The following is a 26,299-nucleotide window of genomic DNA, read 5'->3' as shown; positions in this document are numbered from 1 at the left end:
TGCTGCAGTCCCACCACTAGCATTTAATTAACAGGTCGCAGGTACATGTAGACCATTTACTAGTAACTTACAATTAAATTAAATGTGACAATTATGTGTAAGCCAAGTGTACTGTGTTTTAGGTGGAAAACGCATGCACTTTCCCACTGGTTAGCAGGGGAAAAGTGCACAGAGTTCTAATGCCAACAAAAACGGATTCAGCAACAGAAGGAATAAATCTGGGGGAAACTCTGTACAAAGTGACAGGCACCAACACAAGTTATGTTTCTTCATGGAATAATAGTTGCCATTTTTCAAATGCTAAGGCAGAGGTGGAAGTCTGCTATTCCTTGCATACATCCATCCTTGTATAGGCAGGCATCTATTTGGCTTTGTAAACGGGATTATACCTCATCAATGTGAATGAGACTAAAATGTATAACTCTGATGTAACTCTATTTTTGCTTTGTGGCATATTTGCACATCTGTCACTACACAAAATTTACTCGAGAAATATCTCAAATGGTGCGAAAAAATTGCATCTGTGATGTGACCCTAGTTTAGTGCATTTGAAACTGAATCAGAATTAGTGCTTTAAACAGTGTGTTAATCAGCCCCACAGTAACACTTCACAATGTGAAAAGCAACTCTGCAACATAATTTAAAAATGAGTCTTAGACATGTGCATACACTTTGTATAAAAGTGGCATAACCTGGAATTGTTAAAGACCAACCAAGCCTACTATTTGGAAACTTCGACTCCATAAGACAAAATAACTCAAATTGAAAACAGGCCCACCAATATAAATTCATACCTGGGTTGATTGCAATAGTGCATTCACAATTTACATTATCCTTTGTTCATGTGTAAAACCATACATTGGCAGCGCCAACTGAACATTATGAATGTGAATACAGTAACATTACCATAGTATCAACAAATTCACAGGCTATTCTCCTATGGAGTATTTCCATGAACATCATCAACACAACAAAACCTTCACATTTACAGGAACTGAAATTGTTCCCAAATCTACATGAGAAGGTAAACATTAACTGGAACTATGGCAAAGTGACAGCGAATTGATAATAAAATATCGCACAGCAACTGATGGCTTTAACAAAGACTCTGAGATGCATTAATGGTTATATGATAATTAAATCTTGAGGATTTTCCATATGACAGCAATCAGCATGATATTTTGCTATAGTGTCTACTATATTTGCGCAATTAATGTGTTGCTTATTTCCACCTTATAATAATATGTTGCTATTTTGAACACTGAATTGCACAATACTTTTACCTTTTTGTTACTGAGCCATCGGTGACTGCATCTGGATAGGTGCGTTAAGAAGAGTGAGGCAGAAACTCTGTTCACGCATGCTTTCAGCTTACCCTTGGGTCTCCCGCAGTGTGGTTGCAAGGTTGCTCTTGTGTCATGTCACCTTGTTGGCTGTGCTTGTGTGTCTGGATGCACTCGCTTAGCAGCTTGAGTTTTTTTGTGCTTCAGGCTTGGCCTCTCACAATTTTCCCTCTTGAACCTGGTCGGTTGTCAGGTTCCCAGTGTAGACCAGCCGGTCACACTTCCATATCTTCTGCTGGGTGCTGTGACATGCACATGGCAATGATGATATGGTTGCTATTAGACGTAGACTACAGGTGGTGATGAGTCACTTGGAGTAAGGATGACTAGAGGGACTTCGCAGCCATGTATCTTTGCTGATGTCGTTCTTCTCCGATGGCATCTGCGGTCACGAGCAGGGATGCCATCTGACTCAAACTATCGACTTTCTGGAACTGACTGTCGCACTGGGAAGCGTAGGGGGAGAGAAGCGGGTTGTGCCTGCTGGCAGCTTACATGTGGTTCTCCTATTGAGCTGTCTCCAGGAATATCGCTCCGCCTCTGTGGCTGTCTTGCGTCCACAGATGTACTCTAGCTTGTAGTGGTTTGAGTCCTTGTACTTCCCCCCTTGTTATTCTCTCCAGCGCACCTGTGTTCATCCTTTTATTCAGGGTGACAGCATTGTCACTCTTCTTTTCAGTTCTAAGTGTTGTGGCATCATGCCACGCTCTGTTCTTCTTGTTTGTCGTGTAAAGTGGCGTCCGGCCACATGTCGCATGTTCTCTATGTACATGCTGTGGTGGCAGCTTGCCACTTGGAGTGTGCTACTCTCCTCTTTCCTGCATTGGGCCACTGGCAACTCCATCTTGAGGCAGTGTGAGGGAGGACACTCTGTGCCTTCTTTGGCCCACTGCAGGGCTGTACTTCTGCAGTAGAGGTGTAGATGCTCTCCCTGCTGCATTCGGCCAGGCTAGGCCTTGCTGCTCCTCTCTTTGCTCCTGGGAGCACTGGGCATGTGGTGCATCTCTTTTGCTGGCACCTGGTGGGCAACCAGGCTCTTCATGTAACTTGCTTTGTGTCTGTGAGGTGGTTGCTGACTACCACTGAGGGGCTGCCATGCTCTCTTGGCTAGTCTCAGCTTCTCAACCCTTGTTCAGGCTGCACTAGGGTATTGTCCGATGTGCTATGTATGTATGTATTTTATCTGCACTTTTATGTTCTCCGACCGAAATAAAGTTATCAAAGTAAAGTAAGTAAGTAAGTATTGTCCTTGTGCCTGCTGCCTAGGGACGTGGACACTGCATGCCTCAAATGTGCCTTTCTCTTGCAGGGCATTTGAGTGCAACCATTGATCTCCTTCCTCTGCCAGTGTCAGCAAATGACCACTGGGGTGCACACAGTACACTCAGCAACAGTCTTGGCTCTGTCTTAGGGCTACTATGGCAGCATTGGGCTTTGCCACTAGATTCAGGGTACACGATCCACCGGCTGAGAATTGGGTTCATGCCGGGGTTGGCCTTCTTGCCATAAGCATAAAGCTTGTGTCTAGCTATGCTTGTTTGTAGTTGTAGTTTATGTATGTATTTTTCTTGTGCATGTAAACAGGGCTGCTGTTAGAGGCACACAGCCTCTCCAGGGGGCATAGGGTGCAATCAACTCCTGTCTTGGCTGTGCTTCACAGCCTCAGTCTTCATTGAGTGAGGGAGGTGTAGAGCTGTAGATGCCCCTGTTTGCAGCTGGTGCGTTTACTTGGGGTAGTGCTTTACCGAGGCGTGGTCATGGGACACCGTTGGCCTTCTTGATACATAGGCTTGTATGCAGCACAAGTGCTGGAGCTCCAGCAGCAGTCTACCGGGCCCAGAGCATGTGGCTTATTGACCACCAGGTGGTGCTGCAATACTTCACCGACCACAACTGCCTTTCTGGTGCAACGGGCCTGGTGACCGTTGAGGGTGTAATGGTGCGGGTGAGAGGCACGTGGCCTTTGTGGGAGCTGGTGGCCGCCGGCAGCATTAGAGGACGACTCACTCACCAAAAGGTAGGGGCACAGCTGACTGTTAGAGGGCACGGTGGCTCCTTTGCTGATGCTGGTCAGTAGGAAAGCTTGCTGCTATGGGTCATTCCTCCCACACGGACGCTACCAGTACGGTCGAGTAATCACAGCTTGTGCTAGATGGCACAGAAGATCTTCACACAGCCGCCTTCCTAATGCTGCACTTAGTGCAGGGTTAGCTGCATTCAGTACTGTGTGCTATGCTGTGCCGGAGATGCCGTTTTGGGGTTGTATTGATGTTGTTGACATAGAGGCTACGACCTTTCCAGCACTGCGGGCCGCCGTGCCTTACTATGCCGTCGCTGTCTATAGGGCTGCACCTGGCGTGGCCGTTGCTCCTGGATCCCGCAGGGCTGATCCTGGAGGCATCAGGGGCTCATCCTACTCATGCTGAAGGGGGCCTCAGTCCTTTTCCTTGCCAGCGGGGCGCTGCAGACAGCTCTCATCTGCAGGCGGGATCTGTCTGGCCAGCTGCATTCAAGTGGGATCACTTCTCCTTGGGGCACTGTTGGCGCTGTGGAAAAGGCATGTGAGGCAGGTCAGTGCCCGATGCTTCTCTCAAAATGCAGGCTGAAATTTCAACCTTTGGACTAGTGCCTGGGCAGAACACGCCCCCCTTGCTGATGCATCCATCTTTCACCTTCCCAGCGCTTTAGCATGGACAGCACGGCAAGTGGGGTCAGACCCACTCATCACCATTGTAGTGTTGTGGGCCCTGGACACCGGGAGTATGCTGATTAACTGGCCACAAGCACGTGCACTCAGGCCCTTTTATTAGGAGGCTCACATCACTTGTGACTCCTATGGTGAATGGGTGTGGGGTGTAAGTGTGGCCGGCTCTAGGGGGAGTGGCTGGTAAAACAAGTGCCTGCTGAGACACTAGAATGAGTCCAGCAGGAAACTCCATCATTAACAGACTCTTTTTTCATTTAGACCACAACCCTAGTGACCGCAAATACATCTCCGATCAGACTGATCCTTTTCGCCTGTAAGCGTTCGTCTGTTGGTAGCCTCGTTCGATAGGCCTGTTAACCACTACATGTCCTTGGACTGTCTTCTAGACTATCTGGGACTCAGATTTTCAGTCTATTCTTGTTTTCCTTTCTCTTATCATCCTCTAGCTGGCTCACTTTCACTTTTTTTCTTGTCAATTAGCCATGAGATCAATGGGCAAGTCATGCGATAACTGACATGTTTTCCTTACAAATATTTTCTCTGCCTACTGCTTCACCTTTTTTCAGTTTTTTCCACTCCTGAATATTGGACTGATGCTTATATGTTGAATTTTGGCATGTTATATGTTCCACAATTTTGTCATGCAAATATATCTGTGTGGTACTACTTAATTGTTGGGACTTATCAACATGAAATCATTTTTACTAATACTCATGTGCACTGTGATACATGGATATTGATGGGTGTACCATGGATGATTAATCGTTATTTAAGAATCATTGGCATGGCAATTTTCACTTTACACTTATGTTGTATTTTTCCATTCTTCTGTTGGGTATACACCATATATTTGTTTGTAAACTCTATCAGCCTTGAGAAAGACCCGGGCCTGCATGCCGGGAAGGGGCAAAAAACATGATGGCAGTCGGGTGTTCATGAAAAGTGGTTCAACACTTGAACCAGCAACTCTGATTTAGTTAAATAAAGCAGTATATTTCAAATACTATTTGGATCTATGAGTCTATATGCAGAGCAATACTAAGGATAAAAAAAAAATTGTTTTGACCTCTCATCCTCCTGTGACTCCACCCACGAAAGTAACCTTTTGAAAACATGTCTCAGGCCTGCCTCTGCAGCCTGTAGTGCAGTTTTAACCTGCCATTTTGACCTATTGCCAGGCCTAAACCTTCCTTTTTAATTCTTGAAATTCACTCCTAAGGTAGGCCTTAAAGGCTCACAGGGCAGAGTGTATTATATATAAAAAGTAGGACTTGTAGGTTTAAATTTTAAATATCCTAGCAGTGAAAAACTTCTTAAGTATTTTTTTACTGTTGTAAGGTCTATCTCGCCCATTGGCCAACACTGGATTATTTTATCATATTTAATAAATGATATATTTTGATTGGGAGCAGATGGAGATATGGTGTTTCCACTTAAATTAATTGTATTTTATATCCCTCTTCAATGGTAAAGTTGGATTGTAAGTCACAATTCTGAAAATGCCACTTTTAGAAGGTTGGCATTTTCTTGTTCTAACCATTTGTGGCTTCTGCCAGTGTCCTGATTCACGTGACTGTGAGCGTGTCTGCTGTTTGAGTTTGTGTATTCCTTCCAGACAGTGGTACAAAGGGGACTAAGTGTGCTCAGAACTGGCCATGCTGCGAGAATGGCTGGGGGCAAAGCTGGGCCTTGTCCCACTTACACTTCAGAGGGCTTGTCTCAGCATACACAAAGAAGTCTTAGACTAGCTGTTTGTCACCCCAAACTTCTTGGAGCCTTGACATGAGTAGGGAGGAACTTTACAGAAACAGATTTGGGACTAGTATATGAATCCCCCCACTTTAAAGGAACCAGGTATAATTATTGGACCTCCAGAGCCACCCATCAGCACTCTCCTGTACCTGTAGATATTACAGAAGAAGGACTGCCCTAAAACCATAGAACTTCCCTGCTGCTACCAGGTCCTGCTGCTTCTCAAGATCTGGTGCTTGTGGATTGAGTTTCTCTCTGAGAAGGAAAAATGCACCTGCTCCCTTCATCCCAGACTAACCAAAGTGACTCCAAATGTCAGTTGGCTGACCTCCTGTCTGGGAGCTACAGGGACACAACAAGCTCCAGAGTCCTCCATGCAAATGCCCAACTGGCCTGCTGCTCTGGATGCACCTGGACCTACAAGTGGACTTGCCTGAGCTCTGCTGGCTTCTGCTGGAGTGAGATCCTGATTCCCCCAAAGGTTCCTCCCCGGTTCTGCACCCTTGGCTGGCATGAGTATATTCTACTCCCTGCCTAATTGTGGGTTTCATCAGAAACTATGCCATACAGTGCAGCTCGATGCAGGACTTCACATCGCAGCTCTTGCAGCTCCTCATTGGAACTGACGGAGTGAGACGCAAAGCGAAAGCACTGTATCTAAGGTACAGTTCTCAGTGGGACTAACCTGGTTCCTGTATCGGGCCTGCACTTCATCACGGTCAGCCTGAACGTGTGACTTTGTCATGGTCCAGTGTGACCAGATAAATGCAGTTGGTGCTTTTTGCGTCAATGAGATATTTTCACCTTAAACATTTACATATCTCCAGTTCTACTGATTTACTGTTTGTCATTCTGGTATCCATATGTAATTCAAGCGCTCTCTATTTTCCTAAATTGGTTTGGATTTTTTATTGTGTTGTGTTTTCACTTTATTACTGTTTGTGTGCTGCATTAAAACTTTACACATTGCCTCTAAGTTAAGCCTGGGTTCTTTGTCACCAAGCAACCAGAGGGTAAAGCACAGATTGATTTAGTGAATTTTGTGGTTCACCAAGGTTTGTCTCGGTGGGGCTTCCACCTCTTCAACCAATAACCCAATGTCTTACAACTTGGAAGTTAAAACAAAATCTACCAGAATTCAGAAATATTTTCAGAGCGTCCAGCTGTCACAGCTTCTACTTGAAAGCTGTCTACCACGGACAACTTCCCCGATGGACAGCTTCCCAATTGCAAATAGATACCACAGCTCTAATGTGTTGGTTTACAGTCTATGGTTTGCAGTAGAATTTGAAAAGCCTTAATACATATGATTGTGATTTGCAAATATAGGGGATTTGAAAATCACTTTCAGTACATTGCAAGTTTGTACCTTTCATATTGCAAGGCCTTCTGTTTAAAGTGTATGCACTAACTCTGAGGATTTCCCAGTTCTGTATTTGAACTCTAGACACCTCAGAGCAAAACAATAGGCTTAGCTCTGCACATGGCATCATGATACAACCCCAGGCCACCTTTTAAAAAAATAACACATTTCCATAGTCAAATGATGTGTTTAATATTGCAAAAATAATTGTAAACCTTTGAAATAACTTTGAAGTCTAAGATAGTTATATACAGGATCAAAATGTACATTGAAATTGCTTTAGAAAACCCTGTTTTACATTTAAGTTGGAACTTGTACAGTATGTTCGTCCGTATTCTGACAAAGTATAGCGTCTGAAGAAATCAAAAGAAGCCACATGCATGTATTGTTCAAAGACAGATCCATTCATAAATGTAAATGAAATGATATAACTAACAGAGCATCATTGAGCGAGGTACATCTTCACAAACGTAGAATCAGGGAACACCACAGTTTTGAAGGTTAATCAATTTGTGGTTCTGTAGAGCACTTCTTGCCACCCGTGAAGGTATCCAAGCGCTGGCCCTTCTTTAGAATAGACTCACAATTAGCTCTACTCGAACATGGCTGAACTAATTCGAAAGAATTCGCCAGTCAAGTTTGAGGAGCCTAGAATTGTAGTTTTATAGAGGGTTAATTTGTTTTATCCTACCATTACCAAAACAAAAAGGAGAGAACCACATAAATCAATGAACTACCTCACTAAGGGCCTCATGTAGGTAAATAAAAATTACCGATTCTAAAATACCGAACCGTACCGAATCGGTATTTAAGAATCGGTAAGTTATATGTAGGTAATAATTCGGTAATATTTACCGAATCGGTAACATTCGGTATTCAAGAATCGGATTTTACCGATTCGGTAAATACCGAGGTGGTATTTACCGATTCGGTAAATACCGAAGTGTTATTTTCCGATTCGGTAAATACCGAATCGGTATTTACCGAATCGGGGAAAAAAAATCACATGACTGGATGAAACAGCCAATCCTGTGCAACCACACCCCACCCAACCAGGAAGTGGCCACACCCAGGCAGGTGCACACAATTAACAGACTCTGGAGAGGCTTGGAGTGCAGAGGAGAGGCAGGGAGCCAGTGCCTGATTGTGCAGCACAAACTCATCATGTCCACGCAGAGGACACTGAGAGATGGAGGGGAAAGGAGGAGGAAGATGAAATTCAGCCCCAAGGAACTCCAGGAGGAGGTGGTGAAGCAGCACCAGAAGCTGTTTGGGAGGCAGTCCCTGCAAGTACCGGAGTCAGAAAAGCGCAATATATGGCTGGGTATCCAGGCGCAGGTCAATGCTGTGGGAGTGACCCACAGGGACATAGAGGTACTCAAAAAGCGCTGGTATGACCTGAGGATTGTAACCAAGAGGAAGATGGGGGAAATCCAGAAGGAGGCCAGCCAGACTGGAGGTGGAACCAACAGGGCACCTGCCCTCACCGAACTGGAGGAGCTGGTGGAGGCCACAATAGAGCACGAGAGCGTCGTGGGGCTTGGGGATGCCGACAGCTCTGCCAGAGCCGCCACCCAACAAGGTAAGACGAATGCACAGCAATGTAGCCCCCCCTACCCTTATCCCACATCCCCCATTGTGAAATGAGTATCCCACTCCAGTCTATGTGTTAGTGCAGACAGGCAATGCATTCTGGGAGATGTAGTCAGGGAACCCCCAACCATGAAGTAAATAGCACAGGACAACAATGCATGGTACACACATTAGCCAAAAGCAGGCAGAGGACAATGTGAGAGTGTTACATGAATTTATTGTGATGCTTGCAATGCAGCCCTTCAGGTACACTGAGCTGATGTTGCATTTCTGTCCACAGATGTGACATCGCGCAGGACAGGACATGCTGCAGGAGAGAGGGCACACCGGCCAGACAGATCAGCTCTGGCCAGCACAAGTTCAGCCCAGGGAGCATTGCCACAGGCAGCCGCACCACTTCCACAGGCAGCCTCACCACTACCACAGGCAGCCTCACCTCAACCAGAGCCAGCCTCACCTCAACCCGAGCCAGCATCACCTCACCCAGAGCCAGCATCGCCACTCATGTTTGAGTCACCGGCCACATCACCGCCTGCATGTGTGAGGTCGAGGAGGCGTGCTGCCGCCAGGCTGCGAGCCTTAGACACCTCGTCTGACGACAGCAGGGGCCCGGAGCAAAATACTATGCCCCAGGATGGGAGCCATGCCACTGTGCCCTACACCTCACAGGTAGAACACACGGGTGCAAGACGGCGCCGCAGGTCGCGTGTGCAGAGTCCACCAGCAAACATTGACAGCCATGGGGTCTTCTCGGGGCTCGAGGGCAACATGTTAAAGCAACAGCGCCTGCAAACAAAGGCAGTCATGTCAGTCCAGAGGCATATACGGGGCATGAAATCAACTTTTGTCAATATGGACAAGAACATCAGCACAATGGCAGTGGGGATGGGTGAAATGGCAGCGGGCATTCGGGACATGTCCCAGTCAATCCAGCTGTTGTGCAGCAAATTAGATGCTGACAGAGATGCACGGCGCCGGGAACGGCAGAGGAGGGACAGTCACACCAGGGCACTCAACCGTCTGGCAACTGCCACTTCTCTACTCTGCCGGCGCTCTGTGTCGATGCAGGAGGGCCTGACACACTGCTGCAGCGACGTGTCTCGGGGGATGGTGCAGGTCACAAGTGCACTTGAGGTGCTATTAACAAGTCAGGCGGCCACAACTGCTGCAGGGGATGCTGCGGAGAGCATCGACTCCAGCAGCAGGAGCAGCATCACACCCCCCGTCCCAGATACACGCAGGAGCAGCAGGCGGCTTGGGTTTGGCAGTAGTGAGGATGCTCAATCCGTGCCATCCCACACTGCAGCGCGTGGGCGCAAACATTGATGCAGCCCTGCGTAGCCAATACCTACTGGGTGACGTAACCCTGGACTTACTCCTTGTAAATATGCAATGTTGCCAGATTGGCTTGATCTTGTTGTAATGGCGTAGTGGCGCATTATTAAACTACGTCATGACATCCAACAACTGGCTGTGTCCCCTTACTTACTCAGAAATAGTTGCATGTGATCTCTGCCCGTCTCTCTCTCCCATCTATTGCAGTTGGCACTCCAGCTGCGTTGGCCTCTGGCTGGCCTGACTCATCGTCATTATCCTCAAAATCTGTTAGTTCCACCTCTGTACCTCTCTTCGTGGCAAGGTTGTGCAGCATTGCACAAGTAGCAATGATCTTGCAGCAGATGATGGGTGTGTACTGGCGTGCGCCTCCGCTCTTGTGGAGGCAGCGGAACCTGCTTTTCAGTAGTCCAAACGTGCGCTCCACCACATTGCGTGTAGATTTATGTGCCACGTTATATCGTCTCTCTCTCTGGGTTGATGGGTGTAGGTAGGGAGTGAGGATGAATGACCGGCAGGCATATGCACTGTCGCCTAGGTGAGTAAAAGGGAACCATCAGTCACATGCCTCAATACACTATGATTTGCAGGTTTCATGGGGCGTCACTGTTACTTACCTAGCAGGTATCCCTCTCCAAATTCTCCGGCAAGCAGTCGTGTGTAGATCCCACTGTTCTGGAAGATGTAGGAGTCGTGGGTGCTCCCAGGAAACTTCGCAACAATATCATTGATGATGTTCCCTGCATCACAGATTACCTGCACATTGATGGAATGGGTGGACTTTCTGTTCCTGTAGATGTGCTCAGTGGCAGCTGGTGGGCAGATTGGGATGTGTGTGCCATCAATACAACCGATGACATGGGGGAACTGTGCCATGTGATAAAAGTCAGTTTTAGTTTTCTGCAGTTCAGCCTGTGTGTTTGGGAAGCTGATGTAGTGGTGCATTCTCTGCATCATGGCATCCAGGAACTTCCTGAAGAAACGGGACAGGCAACTCTGGGATACTCCGCCCACCGCAGCTATCACCCCCTGGTAACTGCCAGATGCCAGTAGATGTAGGCTGCAGAGCACTTGCACATGTGGTGGTATGGCATGCGCCCTTCTTGTTGGCTGGTCCAGGAGTGGGTGCAGGTCCCTTATCAGGTCCATGATGGTTTGTGGGTGTAGCCTGTACCTTTCATGTATCTCTGCGTCAGTCAGTTGGAAGAGTGTGATGCGCTGTCTGTAGATGCGTTCCTCTCGTCTCCATATCCTCAGACCTGCTGCCCGTAGACGTAGGCGCCTTGCAATGACATACAGAGCGGCCATGTTGTCCACGCTGTTGCATTTTGGGATTGCTTATATGCACTGTTGATGCTTACCACCTGCTTTCAATCAGTGTTAATTACCAACTCTTAATTACCGATTTTCATGGATTTCTTAATTACCGAATTTACCTACATGTCTTTTTCAGTTTTACCACTTCATATTTACCACTTCATATTTACCACTTCATATTTACCGAATCGGTAAATATGTATTCGGTAAATATGAATCGGTATTTTAGAAATCGGTAATTATGAATCGGTATTTACCGCTTCATATTTACCGAAAACTGGTTTTTGGCCTCCTACATCTCACTTGACTAAATACCGGTCGGTAACGGGATTTTTACCGAATTTCGGCCGTTACCGACCGGTATTTAGCTACCTACATGAGGCAATAAATCTTAGCCTTAATTGTATTAATATTTTGGCTAATATGTTTCTTTTCATATGGAGTGTCTGTAGGAAGCTGGCTCTGTGAATACTATACCAAAATGAGGTATAGTGTGCACAGTCTAGTGGAACCCCAAAGGTAGGCAGAGGTAAAAGTAGATAGTCCCTTACTCTCTATTTGTGGTAGTGTGGGTGAGCAATACGACTTCATCAGAGGGTAGTGTTAAGCATTTGTTGTACACACTGAGGCAGCAAATGATGTCACACACTCAAAGACTGAACTCAGACCAATTTGTTTGTATAAAAATATTATTTAGTTATTTTATTTCTAGAACCAAGCCAAGCCTGGTGCCCGGTAAGTAAAATAAATGCTTTGCAAAATCTTATGCAGTGTTTTACTGTTGAATGCAGGTTTAAATGCAGTTGGTTGAATTACAGGTGAGTCAATATTTCAAAATTACTTTTCAGTTACTTAACAGATTACTATGTACGTTACTTTTTGGATTACTTTTCAGACTACATTTGCTAATCAGTGTGACATACCTAGATATCAAACTGAGACATCTCATAGACAAAAGGTATGTAATTTACTTTTAGTACATAGGCAGTTCTTCAATGTTCCATACAAACCAACTCCACACTTGGAACAATTTTCAAGGAAAAACAGTCAATGTATTCCTATGGTGAAAAATGAAATTAATGGTTTGCAGGTAAATACAGGTTTGTGGCAGTTGGTATTCTGGGGGTTAGAAACAAGGATTTCCCCAGGGTCGAGGATGCACTCTCAGAACACCCTCAGCTGCACTAGGGCGGCCGGGTGCAGAGTGCTGAGGCCCAATGTTATCCAAAGGGGGTTAAGGGAACCTTCGGTTCTTGGATGCTCAAGAGCAGGCCACAAGGTTGTGGGAGCAAAGCTCCTGGTGTTAGGCTCAGGGCAAAGGGGTATCCGAGTTAGCATCCAAAGTACACCTGCAGCAGCGCTGGGGCGGTTGGGTGCAGGGTGCTGTTTTAGTGTTGGGTTGTTTTCAATGAGAGTTGCCGGTTTTGGATTTTGGCTGCAGCCTCGGTCCAGGAAGACTTCCAAGAGGAACCAACAGCTGGGCAGGTAAGTTGGAGGGCCCTGGGACGTAGGTGCCCCTCAGGTTCTCTTCTCTAGGGCGCAGGGTGGCTGGATGCATGGGTGTCTTTTGAGGTCAGATTTAATCTTACCAGGCCACTTGTGGTTGGGGGGTCTCAGTGCAGAGGTTGCAGGCAATGTCGGGGAGACCTGGAGGGGTCACGCCATGGTGGACTCGGACTCTGGAGTGCTGGGGGACCTCGCTGGGACCGGTGGGCCACCTGGATTCGGGTCGTAGGCGCCGGGTGCAGTGGTGGCTCCAGGCGTTGGGTTTATTTGTCCTCAGCAGGCTCGGAGTCTTTCTTTGTGATTCTTTTGAACAGAGCTGCTGTTCATAGCAGATCCGGTCTTTGTTGAAGGCAGTCAGTCCTCCTAGGGTTTCTGGAGGTCACTGGCTGCAGGACAAGGTGACTTTTGGTGCAGGATCTCTGCAAAATGCAGACGGGCCGGTAGGGCTGGGGCCACGTCAGTTCTTCTCTGCAATCTCCTCTGCTGGGCATCTACTTTCATCCTTTTTCTTCGTAGGTTGCAGGAATCTTCCTTCTAGGTTCAGGGCTGCCCCCTAAATACTGTATTTAGGGGCATATGGGGGTCTCGAGGTCAGTAGCCAATGGGCTACTGTCCTTAGGGTGACTACCCCTTGTTGTTCTCACCCCACATGGGGGAGTGGGCACAATCCCTAATCCTGATTGGCAAGGCCCTGCCATCTGCAAGATGGCGGGCACTGAAGGGTGGGGTTCACCTCGCCTACCCCATCTGAGAGGTGGGGATGGGAGAGGTGGGCATACCTTCTGAGCTGTGCTAACTTTTCCCGCCTGTCTTCCTGCTGAAAAGGAGGAGAGACAGGAAAGGGGCCTGCTCCTGATAGCCTTAGAAGCTGGGGGTCATGTTACAAAGGCAGCAATGCCTTTGAAGATCCCCTGCCACAGATGGCTCTTCCTGGCCTGGGGCAGGTGTGACCACATCTGCCCAGGAAAGTCTTTGTTTCTGGGCTCAGGGAGCGAAGGCTCCCACCCCAGGAGTCCAGAAACACGTCTTATGGTGGCAGAATGGTGTGTACCAGTCAGGGAACCCCCAGAGGCTAGCTGTTTTTCAGGTGGCATCTTTAAGATGCCCTGTGAGAGCATTGTATAATAAATCCCACTCTGGCATCAGTGTGGGTTTATTATGCTGAGATGTTTGCTACCAAACTTCCCAGAATTCAGTAAAGCCATTATGGTGCTGTGGAGTTCGTAATGACAAACTCCCAGACCATATACTCTTTGTGGCTTTACTGCCCTTACAATGTCTAAGAATGGATTTAGACACTGTAGAGGTACAGGGCTCATGCAACTGTACCCTCACCAGTGGCATGGTGCACCCAGCTAAAGGGGTGGCTGACCTATGCCATAGGCAGTGGGTTGTATATGTGGCACATAGGGATGTGTGCCATGTCGAATCTTCACTTTTCTCTGCACCAAAACACGCAGCCTTCAATGGCAGTGTGTGGGTGTGTTAAGGTACAGGACCTCTAAGGGTGGCACAATATGTGCTGCAGCCCTTAGAGGCCTTCGATGGTCACAGTGCCCTTGGTATCCATGGTACCTTTTACAAGGGACTTACATGTGGCCAGAGAGGTACCAATTGGGGGTACAAAGGTACAGTTTTGGGAAAGAACACAGGGCCTGGGAACTTGATTGCCAGAGACCCAGTCCACATCAAGTCAAAGTGCATCAGAAATCTGGCAAAAAGTGGGTGAGGGGTACTGCAACAGAAACCCAGCTTCCTACAGTGTCAAAGTAGCCATGCTTCCACTCCATAAGAAGCATCCTTTCGATGTCCAGAGCATAATGGATACAGGGCAAACTATTTGCCATGCCTTTGCTGATAAATTTGTAACAAGCCTAGATATTAGGGATTTAGTACATTTATAAAAGTATTCAGCTGCATATCTCCGCGGAGTGGCTTACATATTGTGCTTTTGTAATTTGAAGTATCTCATTTGATTGCATAGTCACCCTCAATTGGTAAAGTGGAATTATTATCATATTTGTTCCAACCTTGAACGTAATGATTCTTGCATCCAAGTGTGAAAAAATTGAATGGTACCATCTCTCGAATTATTGCATTGACAGATTTGTTTTGGCGCTGACCTCCGTTAAGTTCTTTAAAGCACCTGCTGTTTTCCTCCATTTCCACAATTTTTGCAAATAACACCATGCTGTTAGACCTGACCAAAATAGGGCTTCAAAAGTTGCTGTCAATCATGAAAGTTTAGTATAAAATTAGTTATCTACAGTTAGCAACTAAAGATAGGTTATAATGACTGTACAAGAGGATAACAACCTGTTGAGGTCCCTTGACAGATATTTCAACTTGAAAACTTGTTTACAATAGCTTTTTTCATGTTGCAGTCACATGGATCCTAGGAGACATGTTCTTCACCAACATGAAGGCCCCTCCATCACGCAGGGGAGCATGAGGCTCACAAGAACCAAGTCTGTCAGCCATAAATTATTGTCCACAATAGAATACAGCTCAGACATAATTTTAGGAAAAGTATGCTCCTTTGGGTCTTTCCTCTACCACCGAATCTCTCACTCTGGTTCCATCCATTCCCAACTTAATAATGGATGTTGCCATGGTGCGAGCAATGGACACAACATAGTGAATAGACAGGACACAAATGACAAAGTAGTTCACATGAAAAAACTTGTGCACACAGCATCTTCCCTGAATGTGGAAGAGGTCCATCTAGAGTCCTCAGACTTCCACCCTGTCTGACTTCTGCCCAAGATCCACTTGCTTTCCATGTGAGAAGACCTTGTCCAGCATGCGCACACAAGGTGTGATAAATGGTCTGGAAGGCTTAATACCAACAGCCTTTCAGGTTCTTATGATCCACCATGCATCACACTCAGGGAACTGGAACAATGGCTAGAGAGATACAAAAGCCTGTAGGCTGGTGAGTTAATTCTAAAGCCTCAACTGTGTCTAAATGATACATGGAAACAGATTGAGCTTCACTTCTTTCTCTCATTTATATACATTTATGGACATTTACGTTGAGCGAGAACACTGTGAGGAAGGATAATGTGGATTAAATGAAACAAGATTGAGCAACTGTGGCTTCACATGCCCGGTTTGATGCAAATGACTCATGACTATAATGAATGGCATGGGAAAGAGAGAAGAGAGAGAATAATAAAGACCATTTGTAATCGAAGCATATTGGTACCATATTGCAAAACACTACCAGAGATATGGCTTCAGACACTGCCTCTCGATTTCCCCTGTGAAACTTGCCAGGCACGAAGGAGAACCAAAGGCTGAACTCCTGCACTTTGGCTGAACATTATAATATTCAGTAGCAGGCATATTCATAAGTGCTGCTAATTTGATTCTATCTTATTCACACACACCACATATCAAAGTGCCTTGGTCACACAATACCAATCTGTGAACAGTGTACAAAGTGGAACCAGCTGATAAACTTGTCCTGACTATGGGCTGATTACGATGGCGGTGAACCCGCCACTCACAGGCTGTCGGTGGTAGGTTCACCGTCAACGTGAGGCCATTTTCCACCATATTATTTTGGCAGGCAGTACCGTTGTGCTTGGAAACTCCGACCTCCACGTATCCGACGGGCTCCTTGAGTCCCCCGGTGCAGCGGAGGCCCTCGTATTCCCAGAAATGACGGCGGGGCCTACCAGGCACCGCAGTTGGTAATACGATGGTCCATCCACGCCAGCCTTTCCATGATGGTTCACCCGCCATGGAAAGGCTGACGGGGATGTACTTTGGGGGCCCGTAGCGCCCCCCTTTGCCCCTGGGCACTTTGGGGCCGATTCACAGAACTAATCTGAGACAAAATCGTACACTTACTACTTCTGGCATTCACAGAAGGCATTTAGCAGTAGTAAAGTTAGGATTTTGTCTTAAATTAGGATTTTGTCTTAAATTAGGATTTTGTCTTAAATTAGGATTTTATTTTAAGACCAAAATTTAAGACAACTTCAGTTTAACCTAAGTTTAACTTAAGTTTAATTTAAGACAAAATCCTAATTTAAGATTAAATCCTAATTTAAGACAAAATCCTAAATTTACTACTACTAAATGCCTTCTGTGAATACCAAAAGTAGTAAATTTAGGATTTTGTCGCAGATTAGTTCTGTGAATCGGCCTCCTTGGATTTGGGGTTGGGAGGCACCTATGGTGCCTCCTGCATATCCCTGCACCATGTGGCAGGCACCGCATGGTGCCTGCCTCGTAGTGCAGGGAAATGTTAAAAGTGCATTTATAACATTGCACTTGCGGCTGCCGTGATGGCGGCTGCATCGTAATACCACCTGTGGTACCGCCGCTCCCCGAGACGATGGCAGACGGAATGAAGTTTGTCCGCCATCGTAATCAGCTCCTAAGTTTTTATTTAAGATAAATGATCACGACAATAGAACATTACAGATTCAAAATATGTAATAAACTGCCCGTATGGTAGAACAGAAGAAAATAGGACTGAGGGGCAGGCTTAGACACTAAAGAGAGAGGAGTAAAGTTGAGACTGTATACAGGTGTTCAGAATGAATGTTCGCACGTGCCATCACGTGGCTGTTCAATATTATTCCCTTATTTTAAAGACATAATACAGGAAAAACCGTATTGTGAAGCTCAGAAATGGTCATGCATTCTAATTTGTGTCAATGGAAATTTAATTTTGCACCAACCTTTTATTCCTAGTGTTACTTTGGAATACTAGAACAAAAATATCCTCAAAAATATAATAACGCAGGGCAACTTTGCTTCATATATGCATCCAGAGATTCTAATTCTGCACCTTTGCAAAGTCATATCTCTGGGTGCAGATTTGCAACTTTCTTTTTAAATCTGCCCCATTGTCTAGATGATGTTCTTGTTAAATATGTATATTATATAGGGTCTGCACCCACCACTGAATGTACATTTCTGAGACACATCGCACAGTGCTGTGTTTACACAAAGGGTCTAGTTCACATATCGAATTTGAGTTTTTAAGGCACCACGACTTCTTTTCTCATGAAATGCCAACATTCTGAAAACGAACGCTAGGTGCTATAATTTGAAGTGGCATTCTGAAAACTGGAAAGTTGTGCTCAAAAAGCCGCATTTTAGAATCACAAGGCCGGGCAATAAACAATTCTCCTCAATCCGGATCATGTTATACAGGCCGAAATTGGAAGCGTGAGCAATATGTTTGACAGCAGTTATGAAAATGTTTAGAGGGGCCTTTGATGGCTACGCTGCCTTCATTTAGCCGCATGTAGCGCTTGGGGTTTCAAAGGGCTGGGTGTAAAATAAGAAGGCCGCTGGTGGGATTTCACTCTCGAAACTGCACGGTCGGAAAAATGAAACAAAGAAAGGGAGAGAGGGAGAGACCAAGGGGGAGAGAGGGGTGTTCTTTTTGCTGAACATGTGGCATAGAGGTTCGTGCTGTCAGTGTTTGACAGGTGTGTGCTCTCGCGCTGGTAGAACCGCCGGAGCTCAGAGTTACTCATGAAATCCGAGTGTTTGTAAACAGTCTGCACTTTCTCAAAGATACCCCCGAGGATTGTTGCAGGAAGTCAAATTGCTCAAATCTACCTAATTTGGCACGATTCACTGAGAACATGCTTGAGTGCTCATAATTGCACCGGGGCTGACTTCATTTAGCAATCTCTGGGCATACCTTTCCAATAACAACTGCGGGCGATGTACATCCAATCTCTTGTTTGCTTCTTAAAGCGATTATCCTAAAATTTTCGGAATTTAAACACTCGTAATTGCAAATTGTTATTTACATTCAGTGTTGATTTATTTCAAATGCAATGACCCCTCGTGTGCTGGTTATGCTTAAGTCGTTTTCGAAAGAAGTCAGCTAATAGTGGCATTATTCATTTGCGTCTGAAGGCAAATACAACACTTTATTGGGGGAGAACTTTCCCAAGAAACAGACCCTCTCATAAAAAATAAGAATAAAACATTGCGAATTTCCCTGGTAAAAATTATAGGGATATATGCTACAAAATCTTCAAAAATGTCATAACTCTTCTTAGGTAAAGTATTAAACGAGATTTTAAAAAAATGCTAGAAAAGCTGGCCCTCTTGATTCTGTAGGGAAACAGAATCAAAAAGGTTTTCATCCTTTCTTTAAAAAAATTGAATTAATTAATTTTTGTGTCTGAATTTTAAGAACTGCAGTTACTGAAAGCAACTCAGGCACACTGGTATATAAAAAGGAAAAACGCACAGACAAAGTTTGAATTTCAAATAGAGAAAGTGCTTGATAATTGATAGGATAATTGTATAAGTGGCTGAATCAGTAAATATTGGAGTTATACAAGTGGGTGGACGAATGTGAGTGAGTGAGAAAGATGTAACGCAGATATGGCTGGGGTTCCTATGAACCACAAGCCATACTTTACCCGAGGTAGCCTGCTGATAACTATTGCCTCTGTGACACTCTTGTCTCACCAGGCTCCTTCCTCTATTATCTAGTGGGCAGCCTAGGGCAGATAAGATTTACCTGTGGACGACATGTAGATTAGGAAGGTCCAACTACAGTAATCACTCGCTTCACCTTCAGCGAGTGGTATAGGGAGATAGGTCAATCATCAGACAGAGTTGGTGGCACATGGAGCCACTGAAAATTGTAAAATTACTTTGCCCATCTCAACCAAACACAACGTTTGCACTTTCAAAGCTCCATTGTCAAACATTCCAAAATACTTTATTGGTCATGCTTTCTATTTTAGTCTGAAGAACATGATCTGGGTTGATGAGAATTGTTTATCGCTTGGTGTAAGAAATTTAGTTTTTCATTGACTGGGGGGTGGGCCCTGGGGAAGCAGCAACCACAATCCTTGTTAGCGTGAGGCACAAGCCAGCCCTAAATTAACCTGTGCTCAACCCTCTGGTAGCTTGACACAAAGAAGTCAGGCTTAACATATAGGCACTGTGTAAAATATTTGCGCAACACTTCAAACAGTAATAAAGGAAACACCACACAACAAGGAACCCACACCAAGATAGCACATAGTACTTTCTTTAATAAATAAAACAAGACCAAAATGAAAAAAATCCTATCAGTAGAACCAGAGATATTTAAGTTTAATGACTTTAGTGAAAATAGCACTAAAAAGTACAAAGCGCCAACTGTGGATCTCTGATGAGACTGGGACAAATTTACATGTTCAGGTCAACCGTGTTAGAGTGCGGGCAAGCTACAGGCACCCAGTTAGGCCTCTAAACAAACTCCCTTAAAGCCTGGTTTGCGGTGCGTTGCAAGGATCCATGCCGAAGACGCGTCACGCAGCCAAAGCGATACACGAGTTATGAGATGTGGCAAGGCTGCAGTGCGAGGTCCTGCATCTTGGTCGAGAATCCTGTTGATGAAGACCTGCGATGCAAAGTCTGTTGTCGAGGGTGTGTTGCCCAGTCAAGGCAATGTGTTGGTTCCGTGGAGCTGCTAGGCTGCGATGCGGAGTCCAGTAGAACCTGAAATAAAACATAATAGAGAATGTTAAATAGTTGAAAAGCAACAGTATGGCATGAATCAAGATTCACAGACAAGGACACCATGATGACATGGAGTGTCTTCACATCAGTGAGGTCAATAATCATACACATGCACACTCAGTTCTTCAGTCTGAGAGTCCTGCCACCTTCCCTGGCATTGTGTGGGATTTGCTCAATAGTAAAAAAAAAAATCTGTTTTTGCCCATCACTGTAGTCCTTCTCTTGGAAGTATCTGGCTATGGGATAATGTGGGTTGCAATTCCTGATGGCTGTGAGGTGTTTAACAACACGTTTTGTAACCATCTGAGTGGTGTTACCCATATACCTCAGGCATTCTTGGACATATATCACATATTGGTAATTACAAGTGAGGAACTGAGTGATTTTATGGTTCCTCACTTCGTTGGGAAGATAGTAGTCCCTCTTGCTGCTACTATTGCGGCAGGCTGTAAGTGATCACATAGAAAAAAGACTTGTAGGTTGTGTTCCTTGGTCATGTTAATGAGAGTGATGTCACTGTTAATTAACATATCCCTCAGGCAACGTCCCTTCCTGTAGGCGATCTTAGGTCTGTCGTACATGCCTTGGCCTATGGTGGGATCACTCCTGAGTATGTTCCAGTGTTTTGTGAATATCTGAGTTATTTTTTTGGTACTGCTGTTATAAGTCATCACAACTCTCAAAGCATTGGATGTACCTGGATCAATGATCCTGTTATTATCAAAAAGAGTATTTTCTCTGGTAACATGCTTTTTTTATTTTTCAGAGTTTTATATACCGCGAACTTGACCCGAATCGGGTACCAGAGCGCTTTACGTAGCACCAGTTGCATTACATGAGGACACGCATTCATTTTTGTTAGGCACAGGGAGATTAAATGATTTGCCCAGAATGACAGGATATTCAGCGTCATTGCCGAGACTCGAACCCAGTTTCCCAGATTCGAGGTCGACCGCCCTAGCTGTTAGGCCAGCTCCTCTTCCCATCCTTTATCCTGTTGATCGCTCTGTTGAGGGGGAGACCTTGTTCCCTGAATCTGCTCATCACTACTGACTCCTCCTTTGTATATGCTGTATCAGTGTTGCAGTTTCTCCTTGTCTTAAGTAGCTCCTCATAAGGGATACTCGGCTTGCAGAGTGTCCGGGTTACCACTGAGGGCATGGAGGAGACTCTTACCGGCAGTGTGCTTCCTGAAAAGGCTAGTGTGTACATCATTACCCATGATCTTGAACCTGACATCCAGGTACTCAACATTGGTTTTACTGATGGTGTGCATGAGGATGAGGTTGTGGGTGTTGTCATTACGTTGGCACACAAAATGTGTGGCCAATTCTTCAGTGCTGCTCCAAATGATGAACTGGTTGTCGATGTACCTGAGCCAAAAAAACAACTGCTCAAGTTCGGGAAAGGCATCAGTGTCACTGAACAAACCCTCCTCCCACCAATCGAAGGAAAAGTTTCATGAAACGTGGCGCAAAACTCGTTGCCATGGCGGTAATGAATATCTACTCATACAGTATACTATTAAAAAGTAAGACGTTATTAAACCGTATATGACGGATCATTTCTAGGATCATTTTGGTGTGTGCCAAGTAACTGAGGAATCTAGCTCGTAGAAAGTGTTGGCATGCCTTGATACACTTGTCATACTCAATGATGGTATAAAGTGAACTGACATCAAGTGTCATGAGGACAAAATCCTATTCCCAGAAAAGCCCTTCCAGTTTGCCCAAGAAGTCTCCCCTAACATAAGAAGGGAGACCAGTAACAAAATCTCTGAGAAAATGGTCCACACATTTGGACATGTTTTCCTGGGCACTGCGGAGTCACAGAACTATGCTTGGGATTATGGGATCATATTAGGCAGGGACTGAGTCATCCTACCACCTCAGTGCCCATGAGCCTGGGACCGTCTAGCTGTAGTGTCTCACTTGCCCTCCTACTCATTCACATAGGAACAAGTGATAAGACATCCCAGAACACAACACTCCTGACTCTCTCAGGATTCGTGGTTGCAGGACACTCTTTCATTCTCACACATTTTACTAGTCCACAATGAATTCTGACAGAGACACGAGGAAAGTTTAAAATGTTCATTTTAACTATTGTGCGCTAGTATGCTGTATGGGTGCCACAACAAGTAGGGAAATGCCTAACACAAATACAGTTTGCATAGCAAGTAGTCCGTAAATCATAAATGGAGCTGTCATTATATATGACAGTGTATCCTAACCTCCCTCCCCTTCTACAGAAGCAGAATTATTATATATCAGAAGATCTCTAGGTGTTAGCGGCAGACCCCGTACCTCAGTATACACAGATGAAAGCTCTACATCTCTGGTGCCTTCACAATCTTTTCCCTGGAATGGTCCCTCTCCAAGTGTGTGTTACCCATCTGTGCATACCTATATGACAAAAGTACGTGTTTGCAAACAACAGCTGCATTTGCGTGTTTTGTCTAGGTGACCAGAACAGAATACCAAGAGCGCAAAAACAACTGTGTGTTCTGTGCAAAAGTACATTATGGCAGAAAGCAAAATATATCTGTAAGGTAATGTGTGCAAAGCAGAGGACAGTCTGCAACAACAATGGGCCTGCACATGACTTATAACACTACCAGGAGGGTTGTGCTTGTCGTTGTGTACCTTAGTCACAGAGGGCAGGTAACTTGGGAAATTCTTTCCTCCAATAAAAGTACTCCTCCCATTCAAGGAGACCCTTGTCTCACCAGGTGGTCAATTTGTCCCACACCTCAGTGACACTTTTAATGTAGGTCTCTCTGTTGATAACCTTGTAGTTAGTACATGGCTTCTTTAATGTACATGTTGCTGATGAGGAGCACAATGTTCCCCACTTGTGAGCGGGACGTATGATGACATTGGCATTGTCTGCTAATGTCTCCATACCCTATCTCTGGTCGGGGGAAAGTTTGTGTTGTGCATTTTTCTTTTCCCATTTCTTTCTTCTGAGGTTTTTTAGATCTTTGGTGACAACCTGTTGAAAAGTGTTGATGTTATCATGTGTCATGATGGGAAGGAAGATGGATAGGGGTTGGAGACACTGGGATAAGCATTATCAAATGCAATCCCTAAATCATCCAAAAGCATGTAAATATCTTTAGGGACATGACCCTCACTCGCACACATCTCCAGTTCCTGCAGGGTGAGCAGGATATCTGTGTCACCAATAATTAAATCACATGGGACATTCTCACTTGTCTCACCATGGCCTGCTCTCATAGCACGCATATGGTAATTTTGCATATATGCATGTGCTATCTTTCTGCATCACTGCATCACTCTGTGCATTCTTTCTTTATCTTTACTCTTGTGAGATATTATGAGGTCATCGGAATGGTCCAGAGAATGTGGTCACAGATGGTTGGAGGGGGTTGTTGTGTATAGATGAGATCTCCTTTTGCCTACAATAAACCTGTTGATGTTCCTGACTACCTGCGTTACTTCATTATTGATTAATATCCCTCCTTACATTGGTGACGGGGATAGTTGGACAATAAGGAGATCCCAACACCATGATTCCATCAGATCTGATGACATATTTGTCGAGTATGACAGCTGAACTTCAACATACTTGTCTTGGTATGTGATTTCTAACTTTTATGTGCTACATTGCAAGAGCGTGTCTGACAGTCTGTGCTGAAGTTAAAAGAGTAGAAAAACTGCAGCACTTATGAGTTTGATCAAAAGGAAAGCCTGCTGTGTGAAACCACATGCCTTAGCAGCAGTGCATGCGGGGAAGGTCACGCAAAGGAAAGCCGTATCAAAGCATTAGAAGATCTGCAGATCTGAGTAGATTAGAACTCCTACCTACCACCACCATGCTTGAAGTAAGCTCTAAGCACTAAGGAAGGGGCACGTGTCTCTGCTGGCAGCATTGTAAGGATCAGAGCTTACTATAGTGCTCACTCATTGTCGCTGTGTGATTGAAACCAGTAATTACTGCTGCGAGTCTCTGTGGCACTCAAGGATGCCACGTTAACCCAGGGCAATATGAACTGCTGAATTTGGCGGACAACCTTACTGTTTAACCAGTTGTGTTCCTTCCCTTTCTGGTCTAGCACGCGCTGTGTACGCATGTAAAGGATTCACCCCATTGGCTGTCCGTTTTTCCTACTAGGTATAAGGTATACATTTTATTTGCATAGTTAATTAAAACTGTTGCATAAAGCCAACATATTCAAAAAACAAAATAAATATACTACACATTCTTTCATGGATGTTATGTTAAAACATTTCTAAAAAATGTTTTTCCTGGTTAAACAGCTTTACAGTTAAGAAGTCTGTTTTCCATCCACGTGCTGCAGGCAGCATTCCAGGCCGTCAGCAGATTTCCCTCCCCCTGTTTGAGGACCTTCTGACCTTGGCAGTTAACCCCTGATTTGTTTTACCTACTAGACAACAATACTTCAGAGAAAAGACCCCAGAGAGTGCAGTTCTCGTTGTGCCATGGTACCAGGGCCCATTTAATGCAGTATGTTGTACTTTACCATACTGTTAAATTTTTTCATGCATCAAGGAATTTGAACACATTTTAGTGCGTATGTCTTCTTTATACAATTTTGTCTTTGTATTAACACCATAAAGTACTGTATTTGAGTGGATTTACATACTAACATATCTGGTACAATGCAAAAGGTTACCGCCCCTCCATTTATTTTGACAAGTCCTGGTGTACCACCCATAAAGTAGAATGAAGGGGAAAAAAGTTTTCAAACGATATGCTAGGGTTTGTGGCACATCCCTTAGTGCACAGAGAAGAAAAGCTCTTCTTCTGCACTGTCTGGGTCCTGAAGGACAGGAAGGTTTTGACCATCATTCAGATATTCTAGACAGTGAGGCTGTGGACCTTAACAAGTATGAGACATTCATACAGAAGTTGGACAAAAACTATTTGCCAAAAGTGAGCACAATGCTATTATTTTGGAAGGAGAGTTCAAATTGAGAGGGAGTCTGTAGAAAATGATGTTACTGAACGTAGACATTTGCGTCTACCTGTTAAGTTTGGCCCCTTATTAAATGAAAGAATTAGAGACCAATTCATGTTAGGGGGCAACACTGAAAAGGTGCGAGAAGAACTCTGGCTAAGGGATGAGCCCACACTTTTTTTTTCTTGTTTTAGTACATAACAAACAAGAAGTACGCATACATCACAACAATACCCCAGAAGATCATTATCAAAACATCACGATGCAGGTAAATCCTGCCCACCCGTCCTTTCCTTCCCCTTACATTCTGTCTTTACCGGAATCTAACTTCAAAGGTCCTACCTGAGATTTACCCGCAATAGATCACTCCCAAAACCACTCCCTTTCCCCTCCCTGTGTGCTACTTCCAACTAGCAAGTGAGCTTTAACCTGTCAACTTCTCTATGTTCCCCATGTCTCAGACACCCCAGGTCTACTCATTTTTCTTCTCACAATCTCTGCCTTTATAGACCTCTCGTTCCACAATTTTACAACGTGTCATATCCATCCCCGTTTCTGGGCGATGTCTCTTGTGGCTATCAGTGAATTCCATATTCACTAAAGTCTTCTGGTACTTCGTGAGGTCTGAGGGTTCCCACACGCCCAACAAGGCACTCCACGGTGATAAATTGAGGGTCTCTCCTAATGCCCCCTCCAAGGATTTGGTCACTCAGTCCCAGAATGGGCGTATCGCAAGGCAGTACCACCAAGTGTGAATAATAGTACCTTTGGCACCACATTTCCAAAGTCCCAATGGGGTTGTGGACTTTCCAATTGTATGGAGTAAGTTTCTGGTGTAAAACTAGCTTTGATAGCCCCTTCTGCTAGGATGTTCAACGCGTCTTGTCAGTCTTCATCATCAATTTCCCCTTGGTTATGCTCCCAACTAGTTTTAA

This window comes from Triturus cristatus, chromosome 9 (assembly GCF_964204655.1).
Source record: "Triturus cristatus chromosome 9, aTriCri1.1, whole genome shotgun sequence".
Taxonomy (NCBI): Eukaryota; Metazoa; Chordata; class Amphibia; order Caudata; family Salamandridae; genus Triturus; species Triturus cristatus.
Note: the sequence above shows the minus strand (reverse complement) of the source record.